The 15519-nt window shown below is 40.8% G+C and overlaps 1 pseudogene across 1 annotated transcript; it reads right to left on the bottom strand.

The window, feature by feature from the left end:
• Positions 1 to 7729: 7729 nt before the first annotated feature.
• Positions 7730 to 9133, bottom strand: LOC128577148 (60S ribosomal protein L4-like; annotated as a pseudogene). Its single transcript, XR_008377508.1, has one exon. The product of XR_008377508.1 is annotated as a 60S ribosomal protein L4-like (transcript).
• Between the last annotated feature and the right edge of the window lie 6386 nt (positions 9134 to 15519).

Below are 15519 nucleotides of genomic sequence, written 5' to 3' on the forward strand. Positions count from 1 at the left end.
AGAAGATTGTTTAGCTTCCATGCCTTTGGGTGGGGTCGAGCATTTTTGTTAGAGTTGAGTTCCACCTTTAGTGCCTTATGGTCTGAGAAGATACAAGGTAAAATTTGAATTCTTTTGATTCTGTTGATATTTGTTTTGTGTCCCAGGATATGATCAATTTTGGAGAATGTTCCATGGGGTGATGAGAAGAATGTGTATTCTTTATCTTTGGGATGGAGTGTTCTATATGTGTCTATCAAGCACAGTTGTTCTAGGGTCTCATTTAAGTCTCTTATATCCTTGTTTAATTTCTGTTTAGAGGATCTGTCCAGCTCTGTAAGAGGAGTGTTAAGGTCCCCTGTTATTATGGTATTATCAGATATCATATTGCTCAGACTGAGTAAGGTCTGTTTCAAGAATCTGGGAGCATTTAAATTGGGTGCATAGATATTTAGAATTGAAATGTCTTCTTGTTATATTTTTCCCTTGACCAATATAAAGTGACCATCTTTGTCTTTTTTGACTTTAGTTGCTTTAAATCCACATGTATCTGAAAATAAGATTGCAACTCCTCTTTTCTTCTGAATGCCATTTGCCTGAAAAATTGTCTTCCAACCCTTGACTTGGAGCTTTAATTTGTCTTTTGAAGCCAGGTGTGTTTCTTGCAGACAGCAAATGGATGGCTTGTGTTTTTTAATCCAGTCAGCCAATCTATGTCTCTTCAGTGGGGAATTCAAGCCATTAACATTTATTGAGATAATTGATAAGTGTGGTAGAGAGAGAGTCCATTCGTCTTATTTTGTGAGAGTCCATTGCTTAGTTTTATCTTTTGCATCAGTGTGGAGGTTTGGTTCTGTCCTTTAATTTCTGAGTTCTTACTTTGCTGCTGATCCATTGTGGTGGTCAGTGTGCAGAACAGGTTGAAGTATTTCCTGTAGAGCTGGTCTTGTTGTGGCGAATTTCCTCAATGTTTGTATATCCGTAAATGATTTGATTTCTCCGTCAATTTTGAAGCTTAGCTTAGCAGGGTACAGAATTCTGGGCCGGAAATTGTTCTGTTTAAGTAGATTAAAGGTAGATGACCATTGTCTTCTTGCTTGGAAAGTTTCATTAGAGAAGTCTGCGGTCACTCTGATGGATTTGCCCCTGTAGGTCAACTGGCACTTACTCCTGGCAGCTTGCAGAATCTTTTCTTTGGTATTGACTTTGGACAGGTTCATCACAACGTGTCTTGGAGAAGCTCGGTTAGAGTTGAGGTGACCTGGGGTCCAATAGCCCTCTGAAAGCAGTGTGTCAGAATCTTTGGTGATAAAGATCACATGATCCTCTCAATAGATGCAGAAAAAGCATTTGATAAAATCCAGCATCCTTTCCTAATTAGAACACTGAAGAGTATAGGCATAGGTGGCACATTTCTAAAACTGATTGAAGCTATCTATGACAAACCCACAGCCAATATTTTACTGAATGGAGTCAAACTGAAAGCTTTTCCTCTTAGAACTGGAACCAGACAAGGTTGTCCTCTGTCACCTTTACTATTCAATGTAGTGCTGGAAGTTCTAGCCAATACAATTAGGCAAGACAGGGATATAAAGGGAATCCAAATGGGAGCAGAGGAGGTCAAACTCTCCCTCTTTGCTGACGACATGATCTTATACTTAGAGAACCCCAAAGACTCAACCATAAGACTCCTAGAAGTCATCAAAAAATACAGTAATGTTTCAGGATATAAAATCAATGTCCACAAGTCAGTAGCCTTTGTGTACACCAATAACAGTCAAGATGAGAAGCTAATTAAGGACACAACTCCCTTCACCATAGTCTCAAAGGAAATGAAATACCTAGGAATATACCTAACGAAGGAGGTGAAGGACCTCTATAAAGAAAACTATGAAATCCTCAGAAGGGAAATAGCAGAGGATATTAACAAAAGGAAGAACATACCATACTCATGGATGGGAAGAATCAACATTGCTAAAATGTCTATACTTCCCAAAGCAATCTACCTATTCAATGCCATTCCTATCAAAATACCAACATCGTACTTTCAAGATTTGGAAAAAATGATTCTGCCTTTTGTATGGAACCGGAAAAAACCCCGTATAGCTAAGGCAGTTCTCTATAACAAAAATAAAGCTGGGGGCATCAGCATACCAGATTTTAGTCTGTACTACAAAGCCATGGTGCTCAAGACAGCATGGTACTGGCACAAAAACAGAGACATAGACACTTGGAATCGAATTGAAAACCAAGAAATGAAACTAACATCTTACAACCACCTAATCTTTGATAAACCAAACAAGAACCTACCTTGGGGGAAAGACTCCCTATTCAATAAATGGTGTTGGGAGAACTGGATGTCTACATGTAAAAGACTGAAACTGGACCCACACCTTTCCCCACTCACAAAAATCGATTCAAGATGGATAAAGGACTTAAACTTAAGGCATGAAACAATAAAAATCCTCCAAGAAAGCATAGGAAAAACACTGGAAGATATTGGCCTGAGGAAAGACTTCATGAAGAAGACTGCCATGGCAATTGCAACAACAACAAAAATAAACAAATGGGACTTCATTAAACTGAAAAGCTTCTGTACAGCTAAGGAGACAATAACCAAAGCAAAGAGACAACCTACACAATGGGAAAGGATATTTGCATATTTTCAATCAGACAAAAGCTTGATAACTAGGATCTATAGAGAACTCAAATTAATCCACATGAAAAAAGCCAACAATCCCTTATATCAATGGGCAAGAGACATGAATAGAACTTTCTCTAAAGACGACAGACGAATGGCTAACAAACACATGAAAAAATGTTCATCATCTCTATATATTAGAGAAATGCAAATCAAAACAACCCTGAGATATCATCTAACCCCAGTGAGAATGGCCCACATCACAAAATCTCAAAACTGCAGATGCTGGCGTGGATGTGGAGAGAAGGGAACACTTTTACACTGCTGGTGGGACTGCAAACTAGTACAACCTTTCTGGAAGGAAGTATGGAGAAACCTCAAAGCACTCAAGCTAGACCTCCCATTTGATCCTGCAATCCCATTACTGGGCATCTACCCAGAAGGAAAGAAATCCTTTTATCATAAGGACACTTGTACTAGACTGTTTATTGCAGCTCAATTTACAATCGCAAAATGTGGAAACAGCCTAAATGCCCACCAACTGAGGAATGGATTAACAAGCTGTGGTATATGTATACCATGGAATACTATTCAGCCATTAAAAAAAATGGAGACTTTACATCCTTCGTATTAACCTGGATGGACGTGGAAGACATTATTCTTAGTAAAGCATCACAAGAATGGAGAAGCATGAATCCTATATACTCAATTTTGATATGAGGACAATTGATGACAATTATGATTATGGGTGGGGAAACAGAAAGAGGGAAGGAGGGAGGTGGGTGGGGCCTTAGTGTGTGTCACACTTTGTGGGGGCAGGACATGATTGCAAGAGGGACTTTACCTAACAATTGCAATCAGTGTAACCTGGCTTTTTGTACCCTCAATGAATCCCCAACAATAAAAAAATAAATAAATACATACATACATTTATTATCCTAAAAAAAAAAAAAAAATGGAGGCATAAAGCACATACCCTGCAATGACACCCCGGGTGACTACTCAGGAGACTGAAGCTAGAGGATCACTTGAGCCCGAGAGTTTGAGGTTGTTATGAGCTAAGATGCCATGGCACTCTACCAGGACTACAGAGTGAGACTCTAGCCCAAAAATAAATAAATAAATAAATAAATAAAAGAAAAAGAAAGCATTCAGAAGGGGCTTTTCCTATATATACATAAAACTGGACTGACCAAATAAAAATCTCAAACAGGGGCAACTGACTTCCTTTCCTCCCCCTGAATGCCAGCAGACTTGCCTCAAATTATTTAAAACATTAAAACCTAGGGCTGGGCACGGGTGCTCACACCTGTAATCCCAGCACTCTGAGAGGCTGAGGTGGGTGGAATGCTTGAGCTCAGGAATTTGCGACCAGCCTGAGCAATAGCAAGACTCTGTCTCTGCTAAAAATAGAAAAACTGAGGCAAGACGATCACTTGAGCCCAGGTGTTTGAGGTTGCTGTGAACTATGATGCCAAAGCACTCTACTCAGTGTGCCAGAGTGAGACTCTGTCTGAAAAAAACTAATAAAATAAAATAAGATACAATACAATACCTGTCTCTCAGGTTGATTTACAAGTCAATCTGTTTCCCCATCTATTCATCCTCCCTAGCAACCACTTATAGCACCTATACTCCCCCTCCCTTCTAAAAGACTTCTATAAGGCATCTGACCATCACTGAGACTTGCAGTAATCTTGTGATTCTCCCCATACACATGGTATTTAGAAATAAACATTTCCCTTATTAGTTTGCCTTAATTGTAAGTTGATCTTTTGGCAAAATTTCCAGGGAAAAGGGCAAGTTTCCTCTCATCACTAACCAGTCAGAAAACATTTACTCAAGAAAAAATGGCTGGCCAGGATTGGTTGCTTACACCTGTAATCCTAGCACTCTGGGACGGTAGATTGCTTGAGCTCAGGAGTCCAAGACCAGCCTGAGCAAGAGTGAGACCCTGTCTCTACTAATAGAAAAGCAGAAAAAATAGCCAGGCATTGTGGTGGGTACCTGTGGTTCCAGCTACTTGGGAGGCTGAAACTAGAAGATTGCCTGAGTTCAAGAGAGTGCTATGTTTAACCAGTGTGATGAAAATGTGTCAAACTGTTTATAAAACCAGTGTATGGTGCCCCATGATTGCATTACTGTACACAGCTATGCTCTAATACTAATTAAAAAAAAAAAAAAAAGAGAGAGTGAGGTTGCTTTGAGCTATGAAGATGCCATAGCACTCTATCCAAGGTGACAGAAGGAGACTCTATCTCAACAAAAAAAAAAAAAAAGAAGAAGAAGAAGAAGAAAGAAAACAAAAAAAGAAAAGAAAAGAAAAAAATGGCCAAATCTCAGGAAAAACAACAAGATTTATGACATTTTATCTTGCCCTAGTTCCAGCGCTGCCCTCTCCACCTCCCCCCCACCCCCCACCCCCGCCCCACTTTCTAGCTCTGCCATAACCTGGAGAACTAAAGCCATGAAAACTTCATGTTGAGTGTTTCCCTTGACAAATATGTAGTGTCCATCCTTATCTTTCCTTCTCTTTGTTGGTTTAAAACCAATTGTATCTGCAAATAAAGTGCAACCCCTGCTTTTTTCTGATTTCAATTTGCCTGTATTATAGATGTCGTGTTTTCCAAATGTCCTGCAGATATTTTTAATCTTTACACCATTGTGGAAGTTAAGTTTTGTTCAAAACTTTCTGGGTGAGTTTCATTTGCTAATAGACCATTGTGCTGATCATTATGGAGGATGGATCTGAGAATAGCCTGAAGAGCTTGTTTAGTCATGGCAAATTTCTTCAATGTATAAGTCAGTAAAGTATTTGATTTCTCCATCACAAATGAAATTCAGTTTAGCTGGATAGAGGATCCTGGGCTGAAAGTTGTTTTGTTTTGGGAGTTTGAAGATTGATAACCATCCTCTTCTGGCTTGAAAGGTTTCAGCTAAGAGAACTGCAATTAATCAAATATTCATCCCCTTGTACGTAATACTTTTCTTACATCTGGCTGCTTGCAGAATTTTCTCCTTCATATTAACTTTGACAAAGTTAATTACAATGTGTCTAGGAGATGCTTTATTTGGATTAAGTCTTTCTGGGGTTCTGAAACTGTCTACTATCTGAATTTCTTTTTCTTTTTCTTTTTTTTTAAATTTATTTTTTTGTTGTTGTTGCAGTTTAGCCAGGGCCAGGTTCAAACCCGCCACCTTCAGTATATGGAGCCAGAACCCTACCCACTGAGCCACAGGTGCTGCCCTACTATCTGAATTTCTGTATCTCTTGGATTGTTTGGGAAATTCTCCTTCATAAAATCTTGCCTTTAGGACCATCCTCTTCTCCTTGAGGAATTCCTATAAGGCAAATGTTTGATCTTTTGGAGTGGTCCCACAACTCTCTCAGGGAATGATCAGTTTTACTATCCATTTCTCTGCCTCTTTGAGCATTTGGGAGTGTTCAAAAGCTTTATCTTCAATTTCAGAAATCCTTTCTTCTGCCTGATCAACTCTATTACCGAGAGCTTTTACTGTATTTTGGAGCTCCTCAAATAACTTTTTCATTTTCTTGAGCTCTGCTATCTCTATCTCATTATGTCCACATCTTTTGAATTCATTGATTTCTTAAGACAACTTTTGCACAACTTTTTGCATTTCTATTTCCACCTTTTCCTCTATTCTATTCATTTTATTTGACATCCATATTCTGGATTCTATTTCTGACATTTCATCCATTTGTTTATGAATGGCATCTTTTGATGTATCTCATTTGTCATTCCTAGAAAGATTTGATCTACTCTGATTATTCACGGAGTTCTTCCTCTCATTCCACCCCATGATTATTTTCCATACTTTGGCTAGTAAAACTGGTAGGGTTAAACTGTATTGAGGTCTCTAGGAATTGTATTTAACCAAGCCCTTTACCAAAGAGCTGGGACTGGTGATTGTGGCTTTTTCCCTACAGCTTTACAAAGGTCCCTTTCAGACCTGCAGCCAGAAACTCTGAGGACCCAATTAGTGTGATAGGGCAAGCTGGCTCTGTCTTGTATTCAGCCAGCGTCTATCCAATCCTAATGAGTCATGGATTTAGTCTGAAATCTCAGCTGGGGAGAAATACAAGCAACTAAGACACCAGCACCCCACCAGTGACAAATGGAAGAGGAGAATCAGTCCCTCCCACTACAACACAACCATGGCTCAACCTTGGAGGGTCCCCAGGTGGCCAACCCAGGTCAAGAGTTCCAATGAGATTGTCTCAGGCAGCACAATCACTGCTCATCTGGGAGAGTTCAAATGGTTTCCAGCAACCTGACAGCAGGGATCCACAGGCAGCTCCTTCCCAAAAACCCAAGAGGCTGGAGTGTGTCTCCCTCTGGTGCTCAATGTAGTCGGGACAGCCCGCTCAAACAAAGAGTCAGTTTAGGGTGGCTGGTGTGTCCTTCCCTGCCTTGCACCGCAGCCATGCCCTGCCACCCGTAACCCCGTGGTGTTGTGGCCTGGCTCTCTCCCGTGAACAAATGCACCAAGGATATGTGCCTGCAAGGGTCAAAGGGGAGTCAGTGCCTCCTTCCCTGTCACTAGGGAATCTGGGCTGGCAGGTACCATTGCAGCACATATTTCTCTCCCACAGAGAGTCTGTGTCTCTCTCCCAGCCACACTCTGCCTCTGACACCCCTTGGGGTTGAGGCCTAGCTCCCTCCAGCGGTCTACAGAATTGAAGAAGTGTTTCTCCAAAATCTGACCTGGTGTGTGAGGCCTGTCGCTGTCACATACTGTAAAGGCACCACACTTCTCCCTCTCCTGCTTGACTGTCTCTCCTTTCATCCCACAACTTCCACTCAAGTCACTGTTTCAACACAGTTGTGCAGCAGCCCACGCAATGCCCAGACCTCTCAAGGAATTGCCAAACACTCTGGGCTACGCAGGGGACAGGCTTTCAAACCACCAGGTGAGAGGGGAAGGGTGCACTGGGAGTTCAGAAGTGTGGGAAACATATTTGTTCAATTTTATGCCGGCCAAGAGAATGCCTAGGCTCAAAGGTGGGACCTCTCTGGAGAAGGAGTCCCGCTGTTTAGTGGCTCCCTCCTGTGGAGTAAAATAAGAGGTCTTCTTTTTTTTTTTTTATTTTTCAATGACTCTTTGATCAGGTCTTTATTCAAAATAAACTGTCCAAAATGATTTGATGTTTATGGAATAAACATTAAAGAGTTTATGCAGTAGGCTTCTTTTCTTCTGTGGTAGGTTTCTTTTCTGCTGGCATCTTTTCAGCTGCTGGTTTCTTGGTAGAGGCAGCCTTTTTTCCTACCAGAGGCTTTTTCTGCTTTTTAACACCAACAGGCTTTTCCCCCTTCTTCATTGCTACAGGCTTCTTGCCTGCAACCCCCTTCTCATCTGACTTGGCCTTTAGTCCTGCAGCTGCCTTATCCACCCGAAGTTTGTGATTCCTGGCCTGGCAAAGAATGGTATTCCGGCACATGGTCTTTGCATATGGGTTTAGCTTTAACATGATTCTCAGGTTTTTCAGTGGATTCTTCTTCAGGACTCTGCGATGAATCTTTTTGCGTGGTGCACGAAGAGCTCCTTGGATCTCTGGGCTTTTCAAGATTCGGCTAAGGTCTGTGTTCATCATCTTGTGCATGGGAAGGTTGTAGTTACCCTTAAGGGAAGCAGCTTTACTCCAAGTGCCATACAATTCATCTAACTTCCGGAAAGCACTTTCAGTCCAAATGTAGAAACGTCCCACATGTCCACCAGGAGCTAGTTTCAAAATGTTCAGCTTGCTTACATTAAGCAGAGTAATTCCAGGGATGTTCCTAAAAGCCTTGATGATACCATTGTCCTCATTATAGATGATACAGGGTCCCCTGCGCTGGATACGACGACGGTTTCTCATTGTGCCCTTGCCAGCCCTCATTCGCTGGGAGGCATAGACCTTTTTGATATCATTCCAGGCCTTAAGTTTCTTAAGAAGCAAAACAGCCTCCTTGGTCTTCTTATGCCCTTCAACTTTATCTTCAACCACCAACGGAAGTTCAGGAACTTCCTCAATTCGATGACCTTTAGACATGACCAGTGCTGGTAAAGCTGAGGCAGCCAGGGCAGAGCAGATGGCATATCGCTTTTGGGTTGTGTTCACTCCACGGTGCCAGCGACGCCAGGTTTTCGTCGGTGCAAACATGTGGCCTCCACGACACATATTTCCAAAAGCACCCTGGCCAGAATGGGAGTCCCACCACCTCGAACTCTGGGAATCCTAGCCCCAGCTCTGCCAGTACCCCAGGACTCAGCACTGGTCTGGTGACCTGCTAATTCACTGACAGCATATGGCTGTCCGTTGTTTTTTCGCAAGTTGGTGTGAACAAAGTTCACAATATCTGGTCGAATGGGAGCCTTGAAGACAGCAGGCAAAGTGACATTTTTGCCAGATGACTCCCCCTTTTCGGAGTACATTGTTATCAGTGGACCAGCACAAGCCATGACGGGGAGAGGAGAAGGCCACGCTCCTCTCCACCCGGCGGCTCCTACAGGAAAAGCATAGAGGTCTTCTGAACACTACTCACTTGTATAGAGCACACAATGAGCCACTCTCTTAGGGGAGAAGGTCTCTCATCCTCTTGGCAGTGGGTTTTATACATGGAATTTGTTTCCTTGGAGTCATGGCTGCCTAAGCAGGGATGATGTACACTCATAATCTTTCTTAGCTCAGTTCCTGACTTTCAGCTTCATTGAGTTCATTCAGTCCATTATCTGTCCCTCTGGACAGGAGCCTCTGTCAAAAGCTGGCTGGAGTGGCCATCTTCCCTCACTGGAAATGTTTTCAATTTTACTTCATTCAGTATGATATTGGCTGTGGGTTTGCTGTAAATGGCCTCTATCACTTTAAGAAATGTCCCATCTAAGCCTATTTTCTTAAGTGTTCTGATCATGAAAGGATGCTATCCAGGATATTCTCAGACCCATCTTCCATAATGACCAGCACAATGGTCCACCACCAAAATAAACTCACTCAGAAAGTTTTGAACAAAACCTAGCATCCACAATGGTGAAAAGATTTACAATAGCCACTGGACATTTGAAAAACATGACACCAGGCCAGGTATGGTGGCTCACACCTATAATCCTAGCACTCTGGGAGGCCAAAGCAGGTGGATTGCTTGAGCTCACAGGTTTGAGATAAGCCTGAGCCATCTCTAAAAATAGCCAGGAGTTGTGGTGGATGCCTGAAGTCTCAGCTACTCAGGTGGCTGAGGCAAGAGAATCTCTTGAGCCCAAGAATTTGAGGTTGCTGTGAGCTATGATGCCACAGCACTCTACCAGTGTGGTAAAGTAAGACTGTCTCAAAAAAAAAAAAAAAGGAAAGAAAAACAGGAAACCCAAAACACTACCATGCTTATCAGTTCTCTCAATTAATATGAATAGCTTAAATTGTCCTCTAAAGAGGCACAGGTTGGCTGACTGGACACAAAAACTGAGGCCAGATATCTGTTGCATACAAGAGTCTCTTACCTTAAAGGATAAAAAAAAAAAAAAGACTCAGGGTGAAGGGATGGACATCTATAATACAGGCAAATGGAAATCAGAAAAAAGCAGGAGTTGCACTTTTATTTGCAGATACAATTGGTTTTAAACCAACAAAGATAAGGAAAGATAAGGATGGACACTACGTATTTGTCAAGGGAAACACTCAACATGAAGAAACTTCGATAATTAACATTTATGTGTCCTATGAGAATGGTCCTCAATTTACAAAGCAAACACTAACAAATATGAACAATTTGATATCTTCCTGCACTATAATATTTGAAGAATTTAACATCCCTTTGGCAGTTTTGGATAGATCCTCCAAAAAGAAACTAAACAAATAAATAATGGACTTAAACTTGACCCTAGAACAAATGGATTTAACAGACATCTACAGAACATTTCATCCTAATAAAACTGAATACACATTCTTCTTATCAGCCCATGGATCATCCTCTAAAATTGATCATATTTTAGGACACAAGTCTAAGCTCAGAAAATTTAGAAGAATAGAAATAATTCTTTGTATCTTCTTGGACCATCACAGAATAAAAGTCAAACTCAATAGCAACAGGAATCTTCATACTCAAAGTCATGGAAATTAAATAACCTTATGCTAAATGATACATGGGTCAAAGATGAGATTAAGAGGGAAATCACAAAATGTGGGGAACAAATTGATAATGAAGACCACAAATTATCAAAACCTGTGGGATACAGCAAAGGCAGTCCTAAGAGGGAAATTTATAGCGTTGGAAGCCTTCATCAAGAATACAGAGAGGAAGTCAACAACTTAATGGGTCATCCAAATTCCCTTACTATTTCCCAGCTCCTTTGTCCTTTAGAAATTGTTCCTTTAAGCCCCAAGTAATTCCTGAGTGTCCCATAGATGAAGAATCAGGCCTAATGATTGGAAACACCTATAAAATTGTCTGCCTGCAATCTTGCCTGAGGAAACATGGACACAGCATTCATATTCACAATACATTGTGAATTCCGCTTCAATGACCTCTCTTCACTCCTTCAGTGCAGCTACCCACTGGACCTCAAAGCTGACATTCTTCCTTTTTTTGGGATATCACCCATTCTATGGCTCCTTTTCTCTCCCCTTCTATCCTCCCCTCTCTCACTCCCTACTCTCTGCTCTCTTCTCTCTCTCTTTCTCATCTCTTCCCCCCACTTCCTTCCCTTTCTCAAATATAAAATTAACTTATATTTTCATATTCTAATCTTGGCCTAGAGAAAATTTTTTCTCATCCTGTGAGCAGCACCTACTGGGCAACTAGCATTTTCCAAATCTATCAGATTATATAGTACATTATTCTATTTGTAGAACATTCCTGAAATGAAAAAGTTATAGAAATAAACAACAGATTAGTGGTTGCCAGTCATTATAAGGAGGGAGAGCAAGATGGCACTGGGTTTGACCAAAAGAATAGCATGAGGGAAATCTGAATAAGGTAGATGGATTGTGTCAATAATAATATCATTCTTGTGATGCAGAACTATAATTTTCAAGGATGTTATTCTTGTGGCAAACTGATTAAATAATACATGGGACCTAGGGTGGCACTTGTGGCTCAAAGGAGTAGGGTGCCGGCCCATATACCGGAGGTGGCAGGTTCAAACCCGTCACTGGCCAAAAACTGAAAAAAAAAAAAAAAAAATTGAAATTCTATATACTAACAACAAAGATGTGGAAATCAAATGTTTAACATGTATTAAACTTCCAATACCATTTAAACTCATTTTAAAGAGAGTGAAATACGTATAAATCTAAGAAAATACATGCAGGTTGGCTGAGCATGGAATCAAAGAGGTAACACAAAGAAATACTTTTGGGTGAAAGTATTTTGGGAATTTTTTTTTTTTTTTGCAGTTTTTGGCCGGGGCCAGGTTTGAACCCACCACCTCTGTTATATGGCGCCAGCACCCTACTCCTTTGAGCCACAGGCACCACCCAATGGAACTTTTTTTATCTTTGTCATAGTGGTACACAAATCTTTACATGATATAAAGTTGTTAGATCTATACCTGCACACACATACACACACACACAAATACATTAATTTAGGTTTTAAAAATATTGAAAGCAAGGCTGGGTGTGGTGGCTCACACCTGTAATCCTAAAACTCTGGGAGGTTGAGGCAGCTGGATTACTTGAGCTCACGAGTTGGAGACTAGCCTAAGCAAGATGGAGACCCCCTCCCTAAAAAATAGCTGGGTGTTGTAAAGGCAGGCACCTGTAGTCCCAGCTACTTGGGAGGCTGAGGCAAGAAGATTGCTTGAGCCCAAGAGTTTCAGGTTGCTGTAAGCTATGATGCCACAGCACTCTACCAAGGGTGACAAAGTGAGACTGTCTAAAATATATATATATATATATGTATATATATGTGGATATTGAAGGAACTAAGGAAATTTCACCCTAAAATATGATTCCTTGGTATAAAGAATATTTTCAGTAAAAAGGCCATTTTTGATTAGAAAGCACCCAGCCTCTCCTCTATAAAACCTGAATAACCTGATTTAGAATCAGAAAAGGGGCTTCTGGCCTCCTTATCACATGCTAATAGACATGACCATAAGGTCATTTGAAGCACAATACCTGTCTCTCAGGTTAATCTACTAATTAATCTGGTTTTTTCCATCTATACATACCCCCTTAGCAACCACTTGCTGCAGGTATACTTTCCAGTTTCTCTCCTCTCTCCCTTCTAAAAGGCATCTTTAAAAGCCACTGACTATCACTGAAACTTCAGGAAATCATTCTTGTGGTTCCCCCATGTGCATGGTATTTGGAAATAAACCTTTCTCTTATTAATCTACTATAACTGTAAATTGATCTTTTCAGCGAATCAACCTAGGGGAAAAGGGAAAGACTCCTCTTCAATATAGAGCTAGAAATAGAGATATATAGAAAGAAAAATTAGGCCTATAGTTAATAATAATGTACCCAATGTCAATTTCCTGGTTTTGATATTGTTTTACATCTACAGAAAATGTCACTATTCAAGAAAGCTGGATAAAAGGCATGAGGTCTTTTTTGGTCTGTTTTTGCATTTTATTGTGAGTCTATAATTATTTTAAAATAAAATGTTAAAGAAAATGAGATGAGACAGGGAGAGATTTCAGAAATGATTGGAGGAAACAGGCTCTGTAAATGAATAGGCTCAATCCAATCTGGAACAAAATGTCTCTGTGTGGCTTAAGTCTCTATATTTCTGTCACTCTTTCTTTTTCAAATAATTATTTGTTTCATTGTATTATACAAGTAATTCCTATACATAAGGATACACACACACATATATATAGGGAGTGTAGGGGAAAACTTTCCCTTTGCCCTGGGAAGGTTCACTGAAAAAATCCACTCACAATAAAGCAGAAAAATAAGGGAAAAGATATACAGATTATATTGTTACCTTGCACTTGGGGGAGAGAGTGATTACACAATATTCTAATAATTCCCAAATACTTACACATTTTCATTTCAGAAAAGAAGGTGGAGATGGTGACTATTGAGGAAGGAGAAATAAATCTTACATTTCTTAGTGATCCTGAGAAAGCAGCAGGCAGCTGCAGAAGAACTCCTCTAAAGATAAGAACAAACTACACTGAAAACCTTGCAAAGAAAAAGGAAAAAAAAGACTCTGTAACTAATAACAATACCCTGGTTTCTAACATCTGTAGCCATAACTATTCAGCTGATATTGAACTGAAGGGGAAAAAAAGGTATAAAAGAGCCTAGAAAAAAACTGTTCCTCGGAACTCAGCATTTCACACCTTGAGGCACCTGAGTTCTCACCCGCAATTAAAGGTTCCTTCCTCTATATTGTTGGTGTGTCTGTTTTAATTTGCTGTTTTTCTGAAACACTATAAGTAATTCTGTTGAGTGGCAAAAAATGGTTACTAGGGAGAATGAATGGATGGGAGAAAACAGGTAGACTTGTAAATGATTCTCTAGAAATTAAATTAACCTGAGAGACAGGCATTATTTTGAAGAAGGCTTGGGCCTATCTGATTACATTCCTGATCTTTCCAGAAATAGAAAATGAGATAACTCAGAGGAGAAGAAAAGAAAATTGTTCTTCTTGAAGTTTCCCTGGTCTTTATGATGACTGAGAGAAAGTCCCTTCCCAAGCCAATTGATGTCTTAGGGCCTTTAATTTAAAATACACCTTACACTGATGAGTCAAATTTTGAGTCATCTGCACTTCTTCAGAAGTAAAAGTGTAAGTCTTCCTTCCTACTGCCTTAACCAGAACAAAGTGGAGCAATTTGATACACTTGTCCTGACATTTATATATGCATTTATACCCAGGCACGGATGTGTTGCCGATAAAATCATATCACACCATAACTTTGGCTCTGTAACTGGCTGTTTTTATTTGACCTAGAAGGTAGGTCAATTAACCAGTGTATGTCACTCTGCTAGGTTCTTAAAAAAGTTCCATAGGAGACTTGGTGCCTGTGGCTCAGCCGCTGGGGTGCCGGCCACATGCACCGGAGCTGGCAGGTTTAAATCCAGCCTAGGCCTGCCAAACAACAATGACAACTACAACCAAAAAATAGCTGGGCGTTGTGGCAGGCACCTGTAGTCCCAGCTACTTGGGAGGCTGAGACAAGAGAATCGCTTGGGCCCAAGAGTTTGAGGTTGCTGTGGGCTGTGATGCCATGGCATTCTACCCAGGGGGACAGCTTGAGACTCTGTCTCACAAAAAGAAAAAGTTCCAGAGGATACTGTAGAGATGTTTAAATGTAACAGCAAACTGCAAACAGTCACTGAGAAGGCCTAAATCTTGTGAAAACTGGGATGGGATTATGGTGAACATACTTCTTGGCAGACAGTTGTTTTTATTTTTATTTTTTATATTTATTTATTTTTTTTTTTGGAGACAGAGCCTCAAGCTGTCGCCCTGGGTAGAGTGCTGTGGCATCACAGCTCACAGCAACCTCCAACTCCTGGGCTCAATCGATTCTCCTGCCTCCACCTCCAAGTAGCTGGGACTACAGGCATCCGCCACAATGCCCAGCTAATTTTTGATTGCAGCCGTCATTGTTTTTTGGCGGTCCCAGGCTGGATTAGAACCAGTCAGCTCAGGTGTATGTGGCTGGCGCCTTAGCTGCTTGAGACACAGGCGCCAAGCTCACACAGTTGTTTTTAAAGTCATGACCATAACAAAGTGTAAAAACACAATTGGGTTTGGATTAGTTTCCTTTTAATGAAGATCATTATTATTATTATTATTATTTTTGAGACAGTGTCTCTGTTGCCCAGGCTAGAGTGAGGTGGCATCAGCCAACTCCGATAAACTGCAGACTCGTGGCATCTAGCGACCCTCCAGCATCTAGCGACCCTCTAGCCTCAGCCTCCCTGGTAGCTGGGACTATGGGCG

Source organism: Nycticebus coucang, chromosome X, assembly GCF_027406575.1.
Source record: "Nycticebus coucang isolate mNycCou1 chromosome X, mNycCou1.pri, whole genome shotgun sequence".
Classification (NCBI taxonomy): domain Eukaryota; kingdom Metazoa; phylum Chordata; class Mammalia; order Primates; family Lorisidae; genus Nycticebus; species Nycticebus coucang.